Source organism: Melospiza georgiana, chromosome 8 (assembly GCF_028018845.1).
Source record: "Melospiza georgiana isolate bMelGeo1 chromosome 8, bMelGeo1.pri, whole genome shotgun sequence".
Classification (NCBI taxonomy): Eukaryota; Metazoa; Chordata; class Aves; order Passeriformes; family Passerellidae; genus Melospiza; species Melospiza georgiana.
Window position 1 is genome coordinate 19,816,847 of NC_080437.1, and position 11,559 is coordinate 19,828,405.

General features: G+C 40.9%; 1 long non-coding RNA gene across 1 annotated transcript; it reads right to left on the reverse strand.

Moving 5' to 3' along the window:
- Positions 1 to 792: 792 nt before the first annotated feature.
- LOC131086445 (uncharacterized) lies at positions 793 to 8,060 on the reverse strand. Its single transcript, XR_009114753.1, has 3 exons — positions 8,039 to 8,060; positions 1,814 to 1,840; positions 793 to 1,012 (listed from the first exon to the last, which is right to left on the reverse strand). It is a non-coding gene; the product is annotated as an uncharacterized LOC131086445 (long non-coding RNA).
- Positions 8,061 to 11,559: the final 3,499 nt, after the last annotated feature.

The following is an 11,559-nucleotide window of genomic DNA, read 5'->3' on the forward strand; positions in this document are numbered from 1 at the left end:
TCAAAGCATTGTTAAAAGTTGGGAAGTGTTTACAGAATCACTTGAGCTTAAGTGATTTTAAATTATTGTAAATTATTTAAACTACTCTCGTTGTTCTGAAACAAAGCTCTAATTTTTCTTCTTATCACTCCCACTGTAAGAAGCTTGAAATTGGAGCCAGGCAAAGAAATTTTGATGTAATCAAGCCCACCAGAACATATAAGGCTAGAACAAGAAAGAAGGTGCTGGGAAACTGAAATTATTCACAAATTCTGATTGAACTTAGTGCATTGGTTTATGCTAAAAAAATAGGGATAGGGAAATTATGGAAATAACAGATTAGCTTGTTTGTACAGTGTTGACATGAAGTGTCAACAAAACATGAAAAACATTATTTCAAAAAGGAATTTTTAATTTTAAATGGTCATAATTAATTTTAAATGGTTGAAATCATCACTAACACCTACAAAAGACCTCAGTTCTAGATATAAAAAAATAAAACTTTAAACGATTGAAATGTTTTCTTACTAACACAAAAAATGTATTTCCTGAAATAAATGAGACGCCTTATTTTGTTCTAACCTCAAATGAATGATTTTTCAAGTTATCAAGTTACTTATCTTGAAATATGGGTGTGACCATGAATTCTGCTGCTGAATTATATCGCCACTTTTCTGATTATCTGGTATTTCACTGACTTTATAAATCAATCATGTACTTATCACAGAATAGAGAGGATCTATTAGTGAACAGAGCTCATGTATTTTATTTTCCTCACACATCTCCTGCATAGACATGCTGAGGGGGATTGCAGGCCTTTTGGGTGCAGGTGATTGAAGTTAGCTGCACTATAAGCTCTTCCTGTAAACAATCAATCAGCCTTTCAACTAAAGAACAAAGAAAAGGATTGGTATTGGTGGGATTCCTGCCTGTGCACAAGAGACTCTTATTGATCCTCAGACCAGGTAACTGTTGATTGCAAAAGGGTTATTGATCTCTTGTACTTTGGTTTCTTATTGTATTGCTGTCATCTCTGAAAAGAAAGAAAAATTGCAGGTTAACAATAACTCTCTGGCTTTGGTTTTACCTGGATTATGCCAGGTAAAACATCATTGTAAAAGCTGAGCTGGGAGATACTCAGATAAAAACCACAGGAATTCTAGAAAATTATTAATGGAGATGCTGTAGTTACATTGATGAAGTTCCTTTCAGTTAACTTTTCTTTTGGTAGATGTTCCTTTGTACCTTTGGAGGCATCTGTTTTTCCTAAGTGAATTAACAGAACAAATTCATGCTTGTGGCTGTTGTGGTGACTTCCAGGTGCCCTTGTCACTGCCAAGCAGGAATCCACTATCAGCAAGCCATGCACTTTTGGGTAGCATCCCAAGGCTCCCTGAATTGCAGGCACTGGACTATTGTCACTTGGAGTGCTTCCCTCTATTGCCTTTTCACAGGGTGGGGAGAGGCTGAGCAACAGCTCCTGGGTCCTTTTGCATTTTCCTGCTGCATAAATAAACTCCTGCTGCATTTTCCCAGGATTTTATTACCTGGAGTGCCTGCTGCTGTGGGGCAGCTGCACAGGGCAGCCAGCCTTGCAGTGTGCCTGTGCCAGGGAGCTCCAGGTGAGCACTGGGGAGCTGTGGCACAGCACAGCTCAATTTTCTGCCTTAGCCCATGCAGAGGGCCCAGCACATCTGGGCTGTCAGTGACCCAGGGTAACCCCACAACCTTTATTGCTGTGCACCTTTGCCTAGGTGGATGTGCCTCTGCTGGTTTGGGTCTGCCCGGTACTGCCTCTCCACCTCCCCGTGCCGCCCCCTTCCCCAGCACATACCTGTTTTGGCTTGATCCCGTGTTTGACCTGCAAAGTGTAAACAGTGAGCTATTAATTGTGACTTTCAGAGCCATAATCAAAGGTGAGAATTCAAATGAGTAGCACATGAGGGTTGCAGAAATGCGGGAACTTTTTTATTTTTTTCCGTCACTGCTCTAAATCTTTTATTCAGTTTTGCTCCATCTAGTGTCAGTGCCTGGGAACACGATCTTGTCTTGCAGCCCTCGACTTGATTATACTAAATCTCACGACGCCACAAGGATCTGAAATCAGTGATTCTTTTTTCATAAGTCTAGTGTGAACTTGTGTGCAGAAGTTAAATGTGATACACAAAAAGCTGTGAGCTGGAATATGCAGGAGCTCTAATTCGATGCTGCTCCTGTCTGACTAACACCTGGCACTCTTGTCTCTTGCGTCAAGAGGCCTTGGTTTGTGTTGGTTTTAAGCTGTCCTTTGGCTATCATAGCAGCTTTCATTCCCAGCTAATCCCATGTTGTCACTTCTCTGACAAGCCCTAGGCAACACAAAGCTGCTCAGTTTGTTTGGCAGACTGGTGCTGCCAGGGAGCAGGAGGCTCTTTGCTCAGTGGCATCCAATATTTGAGTTACCCTGGGTGCCTGCTGACAGGGGTGAAGAGGGTGCTCTTCCAGAAACATTTCACCTTTTTTTTTTTTTTTTTTTTTTTTTTGTATCCAGACTTGCAGCAGCTCTAGTGAAGGGTAGAATTACTCGTTCAGTGCTGGAATCATTTGCACCAGCAAGTTTGCCAGCCTCAACCACGACGGCTGTGGAAGGAATTGCCTCTGACAGGTGTCTGAATATTACCAGGAAAGCATTCTCCTGACTCAGCAGGTTTGGCACCAACTCTCACAATCAAATTATTTAGAGCTGTTCAAGACCAGCCTCAAACAGTTGTGCAGAGGGGTAGGAAGGAGTAAGGATTCTTCCCTGTTAGGCAGCTGTGGAAAGGTCAACCACAAAGGCAGTCCCCAGATCCAAGAGGAGAGCAGACACCCTGGGCCAGGTGCCCTCCCAGGGAATGTGGAGGGTGGCCAGAGCAGCAAAAAATAGCCAGAAGTGTGGCTCTGCCCATCAGGCTCATAGCTGGCATCAGTGAGGTATGCTGTATCATTGAAATGGGTTTAATGAATTAATCTCACCCCAGAAGTTTCTGCCATACATATATGTGTAGTGTGTATATATATATATATATATATATAGTCTTTCAGGGGCTGTTTGTGTTTGTATTCCCTCAATTCAGGAATCGTGCTAAGGGAGCTGAGAGCCTACAGAGTGTCTTACTGCTGCTTTTTAAAGCCTGCTGTCCCCAGCATAGTGCAAAGCTTAATGTCCTTGATTTTGAAGTGTGTGATAAAAAGATTAATTTCATTTTATGGAAAGGGTAACCTGAGCCAGGGACTTGTCCAAGGTTGTTCAGAAGAGCAAGTTCAGTTAGACAGGGCAGGGACAGGAGTAGGAAGAAAAAACAGTTTATTACTCTAGTCACTGGTGATTATTGCCTCAACACAGAATGGGTATTGGCATTTTGTTTATGTAAATGTATATGTACAAGGAGTTGAGACAGCCATTCCTGCTGCGATTATTTGCCCATTTTTAGACATTTGCAAACACATGGAGTTGTTTAGATCATCTCTACTTGTCCTTAAATTTATTTGCTATAGCATACATCATTCTGGCATCTGTGACGCTTTAAATATTTTCCATTAAACTCAATTCCATCCCAGGATGCATGCTAGGAAGCCTAAAGCAGTGAATACAGCCTTCAGCCTGTCAACACCCACTAATCCTTGCAGTGCTGGGCAAGGAATTGAGCCTGTTTCGATACATCAACAGGGCCACACTCGCCTTGTGCAGGTGATATCCACTCAGGGAAGTGCAAATGCTCTCCTGCCTGAGAGGACTGGAGCTCTCCAAGCTGCCTTCCACTCCCATTCTCCTGACCTTCACTGCTGGTTTTAGGCCACAGTGTCACTGTGAAGAGAGGCTCTGTAGTCAAAACAGACCTCACAGGAATAATTTGTGGCTGATTTTGCAAGGCTTATTTGGATCATTGAAGAAGTTAAATGTTGTTGCTCACTCTGTTTTTCCTTCAATGTAAACCAGTGACAACTTTTGAAAACTTTGTTGATGTGATGATTGAATTGTACGTAGAGTATCCTCCTTGTCAGAATGAAAGACCTTGTGAAGGTCTGCTTGGGAAACTGAGAGTGGCAAGTGAAAGAACAGCTTAGGGCATCACTGAGGGATGTTAAGAGAATCCATTCACACAGAGGTGTCAAGGATTCTGCTGAATCTACTGACTGAATCTATGATTGGTCTGCTGCAGATCCAAGAAGGTCAAACTGATTGCATAGTTTAAAATATTCTGGGCTTGTTTTAGGAGAGTAAGGATAGATGCAGGGAACTTGCTGCCAGGCTGTGGTCTGAACTCACAGTGTTACCTGTGAATAGCTGGCACAGTATCTGAGGGCTGCAATGCATTTCAGTGCCCAGCATCCTGGGAAACCTGTGCTCCCATATTGACCCTTCTTCCTTGTGCACCACCCTTCCAGTGACACTCTTAGACAAGGCCAAAGTCTCTCAACATTGAAACCTTCACACGATTGCCCAAACCTTGTCTTTTCCATGCCATCCACCTGTGATGTTTATATTTGCAAAGTGGGCGATTTCACCTCCTATGCAATGTCTGGCACTGTTTGTAGTGAATTTTAGAACATATTAAAGGCTTTCAAAGTAGAATTACATTCCAAGGCCTGCTCCATTCACCTAAAGAATACTACAGTTCTCAAAAGTATCCTGTGTTTCTCAAGCACAGTCTAGCAAAGGAGAGAGAAGTTGGTCCTTTAGCAGTCAGGAGGGAAAATATAAGACAATATTTAGATGAGGCTTTGGATAGGAAAAGAAAATCACCAATACGCTTGGCAAACTCCTCCTCTTCCATAAAACATCAGAAGAACTTGTGTACTGCATTTAGAACCTGATTTTCTACTGAATGATTACATGGAGTCCGGTAAAACCCAGTGAATGGCATGGGGAATTTTGTGTGTGCTGTTGCCAAGATGTGTTGACAACAGATTCATTTGTGACAGGTTTAAAATATGTACCTTTTCCTTTTTAGTAAACATTCTCTGTCTCTCCACCCTTCTCCTTGTCTCTGTATGTCTCTTTCTTTGTCTCCTGTCAAAATAAATCTGGCTGACATGCACTGTAGTTAACTCAAAATATTGCCAGCATTAAATGTGCCCAGACATTTTTATGAATACATTAAACTTGCATGAAATTTTTAGGCATTATAATTTACCAAGCTTACACCAAGATGGCATTTGATACTGACATGAGCTATTAATTAAAAAAGAGGATGTTAAATAATTGTCAGTTGACATATAAATTGCTGTTTTGTTGGCTGACAGAATCTTGCCTCAAGCCTTTTTCTTCTCAAGTGTTAGTAAATATCCCATTGAGTTTAAGGGCAACCCATTGTGAATTGATTGTTTAAATCTTAATGCTATGTACCTGACGAAATAAAGTGGTAAATTCTGTTAATTATTTCACAGTGAGCTGTCAGTGGCATGTGGGGATCGAAACACTTGTGTTTTAAGTATTTTGGAAATTATCAAGGGGGATGCATTCGAATACTTCCTGATTTTAGTGAAAATCTGTCCTTGGAAGGGGTCAGTTGGGTTCAGTACCAGCTAATTGGAGTTCTGACATGGGGGATGATTATCTGCATCAAGACCTTCAGCTGGTGTGAGGCTGAGCGACTCCAGTGCAGGGCTGGGTGATGCCCACTCAGAGAATTCCCCAGCTAGGGAAATACTGAGTGGCTGGTGGCATTTTTAGGAATAATGATGCAAAATTTAAAACAAAATTTGGCTGAAGGTGAATTTGGTTGAGTGTTCTATCAGTTGGATTAAGTATTTTTTTTTTCCCTGAACAAGCATTAATAATCATCCCTGGTCTAGCAGAAAATGAAGCTGTTTGCAGATTTGCCAATTCTGCTCTCCAGGCCTAAAGAGATGGTGTCTCTTAGCACTGAGCAGGTTCCAGGTTGCCTTTCCCTGAGGGATTCAGGATGGCTATGTGGTTGGTTGGAATAAATCAGGTGATTTCAGATAATAGACTTCACTTTATCAGAGCATTTTCTAGGACTAGCCACTGGTCTAAAAATTCCATTAATTAGAATTCCCTAGGGAACTGAAGCAAGTAAGTAAAACCAACTTAGACCTAATTATCATACGTGTCTCTGGTGACCTAAATGAATACTACTAAGTATTAGTTTATTAGGGGCATTTTTAAATGTTTATATAGCTCTGTAGTGTTTTTACTGCCAGAGGTTTCCTCAAAACCAATAGAAGGCTATTCTGTTTCCACAGATTATTACCAACATCATAGAATCCCTTAGTGACCTACCAGAGAGTAATATATAGATGCCCTGAAGTGAATGAGAACAAAGATTTATTAGTAAATTACTGATTAGCACAGCAGAATTGAGAAGTGCACTGATTAAGCAGTGCTAGTGGATATCTAAGTTTTTTTCTACTTAGCCATAAAAGTGCCATCTTTAACATAAATAGTTTTGCCCCAAAATATTGTGGAATTACTTTCTGTCACTGGTCAGTGTCAGTGGCTCTAAGGCAAAATGTTTTTGTATTGTGTCACACTTCCAGCCTTAAGACCAGAATTTTGTCAGGAAACTGGAAATTTCACTCTACCTTTTAGCAAATGCCTGTAGACTGGGATAAGGAAACATCAAAGAGGTCAGTGTAAGGTCACCATTAAAGATGTTAAATTTTGCTGCCACCACAAAGTCAGCCACTTCCCCTAGAAAGATCAGAGGATGATGTAATAAATGTTCAGACTGTCTCTGAAGGAAAATATGGCACATAATAAACAGCAAAGAGAGCTAGAGAAGTCCAGTGTGGAACAGTTCATAGATCATCCTGTCTGCATTTCACCCAGGCAATAAATCTACCACTGCCTTCTGTGTTTCTTGTCTTTGTCCCTCTCATCCCTTTATTCTCTTTTCTCTTGACTCTGGTCTCTGGCGTCTCTGTTCTGGCTTAGCTCTTCCTCATGACTTTCCCATTCACTGCTCTGTCTACACTGTCCTGAAAGCATCATAAAGTTTACCAGGTATTCTATGTTTGTTAATCTGACCTTATCATAGCCCTAATCTCTTTCAGGTTAATGCACAGAAATTGCCAGAGTCTTGTCAGAGAATGGTGTGTTATTAGAAAAGGAGACATTTTGTGCCAGTTACACTGAAGGAGTGTCTCCCTGGGAAAATAACACGTGCTGCTGGACTGGGCCCTTCTCTGTCAGGCACTCAAAACATTGAAGCTGCTGCTGCAAAGGGTGTCCTTGCTTTGGTGTTTAATTCAGTATTCACATATGCTGTGCTCTCTTTATGAGGAATGGCTGTGGTGGGCACATTCTTCTATCCAGCTCTCTGAGAGAGGCCAAAAGCCATTTCTGAAATCACAGAGTGCAGCTGTTGTCTTCCCTTGATGAGAATGCTCATGAATTGATGTTTGGGGGGTTTTAGTTACTTATAAAATGTCTCAGAGGGACACACAAAAGTGTCCACATGTGTAGGTTACCATGAGCCACCAGAGCTGGCAGTCCACAGCCTCTGCTCCTGTACACCCCTTCCCCACTGCCTGTCCTTGGGGGAGATGCAGAGTGGCCATTGCCTGAGAAGACTGGCACTGCTCTGCTGCTGGGGAGCTGGTCAGGTGCTCAAACCCTAAAATGGCCTCACTGTCTCTGGGTAAGGGGGAGGAAGGTGAAGGGCAAAGAGGCATCCGTCCCAGCAGGAATGATCATTGCTTGACCCTGACTTGTAAGTGTGGGGGAGTTTCCAGAACTGAGGTGCAGACAGAGTAACCTTAGAAGAAGCCATTCACCCAGAGTTTGCTGTTATTACTCATGGTACAAACAAACAAAAAAAAGAAGATTCATCACAAACGTTTGAAGGATTTTCATTTTTAAAAGAATGTCTGCTGGGTTTTCTTGTGTATTTCTGAAATGTTGAGAAGCTGTTAGAAGACAATTCCTTTTTCCATGCAGACTCACTAGATATCCTAGCCCTCTAGAGGCTTATCATGTGTGTTATATGCAGTCATTCCAATGTGGGGAAGCACCATGCATAATGAGAGAGAGAAATTAGAAGTTGTGCATAACAGAAAACACAGTGACTCTTACCTTCTATCCATTTTGCCATCTGACTCTAAAGTGAGAAGAGGAAAATGTGGTTAGTTGAGAAACAACAACAGAGTGGTGATAGGCCTCCACAGAATTTGTGAGGAGGCAACCAGGAGTACATAGTTACAGCTGGTAAAGATCCAGCCATCCTTTCTGAGGCAAAACTCTTTCATATTAGTTGTGTCATGCAACTTTCCTAAAGCCCTTCTTGTTTCTTCCAGCTGGAATATCTCATGACAATTTTCTCAGACCTGTGTCTTAGCTAATACTTTGTCTGGTTTGAGTTAGGTTGTGCATATCCCCAGGGTATCATGAGAAACAACTTTGAGGCTAAAGAATAGACTTGGTTATAGTGAAATGTAAGTCTGCACTTCTAGGCAGTCCAGCAATTCAGACACTTTTAAAATAGTTCTTCACAGGAATGGCAGAGCTGTTGTAAATACACAATTGCTAACACTGAAGCTCAGATCTGCTGTATCAGAAGATGAGGAGAGCAAGATCTATGGAAAAGGGATCAGGAGCATTTTTTTTCTTACCTCCAAAGCCACTGTCAATCATTTTGGCTTTGATCATGCACATTATTACTACCAGAAAACCGATTGCTAGAACTGCTCCCAGAGTAACTCCTATAATAACATATGTGTAATCTGCAAATAGTGAAAACAGTTCAGTGAGTATACACCTTGAAATAATAAATACATTATTTGAGTTTCAGATGTAACACATCCCTAAAAAAATGCTGAGCCAGAGTAGGAGGGTCTGAGTCTGTTCTTTAAAATCCCTGTGTACAATGAAGCCATGTGAACTTGTGGCTACGGGGCTCGAGGGTGTTTTATGATAATGAACAACTTCAGCTTTTGGTGTATGGACCTCTCAGCTGAGTTTTAGAGCCAGGGCTTTACTTTTATCCCAAAAGCAAAATCCCCCATCCACACTCCTTTGCCAATCTGCATCCTTCCAAACTGTCATTGCTGCTTCCAGATATGCCCATGCACATATCCACCCCCCAGTCCTGAGCCTCCTGCCTTGCCCAGCTGCTCTGCCTCTGTAAGCCTTTGCTGGGAGGAAGGAGAATTTGAAAGTGTAAACTGTGTTGTGATTTCTATTTTGTTAGTTTGCCTCTAGCTTCCTGTCTGGAAGTGAAAATCCCACCATGAACTCACCTATTTCTTCCTCCCATGGGTTTCCAGAAGCATGTACCTTTGCTCTCCAAAAATCTGGAATGGAAATATTTTAACCTGTAAGGACATTGAGCAGAATTCCATTTCTGGCTTCTTCCAAGGGATTAGTTGATTCTAATAAATCCTAGGGTAGAATCTGAGCCTTCCTGCAGTAGTGAAATGTTATCAGTCAAGTTAATGAAATCATCCTAGAAATGTGGCCACACACATAGAAATGTGCCAGTTTTTGACCAGAAGAGAAAATACAATTCCTAAATTTTATGTTGCCTTAGGACTTTTTCCATTCCATGATTTTGTCACTACAAGCCAGAGAGCTCTACACAAGAGAAGCTGCTATAAATCAAGGAAAAGATTACAGATGCACTAAAGCTAATAAAGCATGCTAATAAGTGAGGATATGGCATAGCCCAACACCCATTTTCCCATGAATCCCAATCCTTCCAGTCTTCAGAATGTGATTTATTGCTGGCAGAGAAGAGTCTTTTCCTCTTGCAAGGAAGTTTTGTGGTCTGGAAACCTGTCCAGAGAGTTCTACACCAAGTTCCCTGTTAATGAAAAGGACATCTCCTGGTTCTTTCCTACTTCATAAAGCCACTAAGCCACTCTGATGCTCAGAGTGTGCAGGCCCTCAGAATGGAGCGGCTTTGAAGAAAACAATTCATTCCCACATACTTCAGCAAGAAAACAGAATCAACATTTTTTAAAAAATGAGAAAAAGGAGAGGTAGCGTTCAGTTTTAAGGTTGCTTGGTTATTATAGAAAACTGTTAAAAACGTACATGTGAATGTCTTTTCAGCGCAAGGACATTTCCACCAGGGGCTTTTCAAGTAGCTCCAGGTGATGTAACTGGTGTGCAGCTGCATGGGGTGCTGGGCCATTGGAAGGCTTTAAAGGCAGACATGGCCCCTGCATTCCACACCCGTGTGCTGCTCCACCCCGGCCTCCTGCTCCTGCTGCAGGCACAGCACGAGGGACGGCTCCTCGCCAGGGTGACAGTGCAAGGGGCATTGCTGGGGACACACCTGCTTTGCACAGCAGCACCTTCTCATTGCCATTCCCCACCACAGCAGGAATTGGGAGGGAGTATTGTCTGGCTGAAGTAGAATTTCAGTGTCTTAAATGCACTCAGTTTTCCTACTACTCAGGTGTCCAACATTGTAAGTCCCAGCTCCTCCCCTCCACGTTTAATGGAGAAAGAATTTTATTTTCTTGAGGTTTTGGGTCTGCACTTTCATTTGTTGTCCAGCAATATGAATGCTAGGAACATGACTACTTTTAAGCTTGAAGCATAGTCCTTACATTACAAAACAAGGCATTTTGGTATCTTTACCAAAGAAATAATCTTGTGTCTGCTTTTCAGACTGCTAAAACTCTTGAGCTGAGTGTGGGCCCTGGGGCTTCCAGGATTATGCCAAAAAACTCTGATATATTGGGTGGCTTACAACAGATTTATTTTTATTTCCTGGTCTTAATCACATTTCTATTCTCAAAATTTAATAAATTACAAATCAACTTCAAAAATCTGGAGAAGAGTTTAAAAAAATCTTGAGTTTTAAAGCAAATACATTTTGGGAACTATAATTCAGAGCTGAATCTTTTTTTTTTTTTTTTTTTTTTTTTTTTGGCAAACTTTTCTACACAGTGAAAATGTCTGGAAACTTATTTTGTACAAGCAGAAATGTTTACTCTCCAAAATGTACATGACATTCAGAGGAGGAGTTGTGAGGGGTAGAGAATCTATGCTTACACTGGCTATACTAAATGACCAGTAACAAAGTTATAAAGATATTAAGATAATGAAATTTAAAGACAGCAAAAAGCTCTAAGGCTACACAGTGGGCACAAAAAGCATAGCTTCTGTTTTTTCCATATTAAAAGCTGGTCTCTTTGCTCTCGCCTGTGATTTTATTTCATTATAAATTTAAAAAAAAACACCTTTCTTCCATCCCCTTAATTATTCTTTGTGCTCATATGAAAAATGTTTTAAATTCAAGCATAATAAAAGTGATATTGTATTACTTTTATTATCCTAATGATCATAATACATAGACCTTAATGTATGCTTTCTAATGGAATTAAACCAGTGACAGATTATGTGTTTTATGGCAGAAATAATATTTTACATGGAATATTTTATGTAGGTCAGTTTAATATATTGAGATTAAATTATTCGTTTCTTTTTAAAAAGGGAGGGAAATTCTTGAAAACCCACAAGACTAAAGAGAATATTTGCAATTCATTCTTGCAATATGCTTTTAATTAAGGTTTAATATCATTTACTGGATGTTGTTTAAATACCATTTGCTTTCAAAGGCAGTGTTAGGTGGATTCTATTTGTTT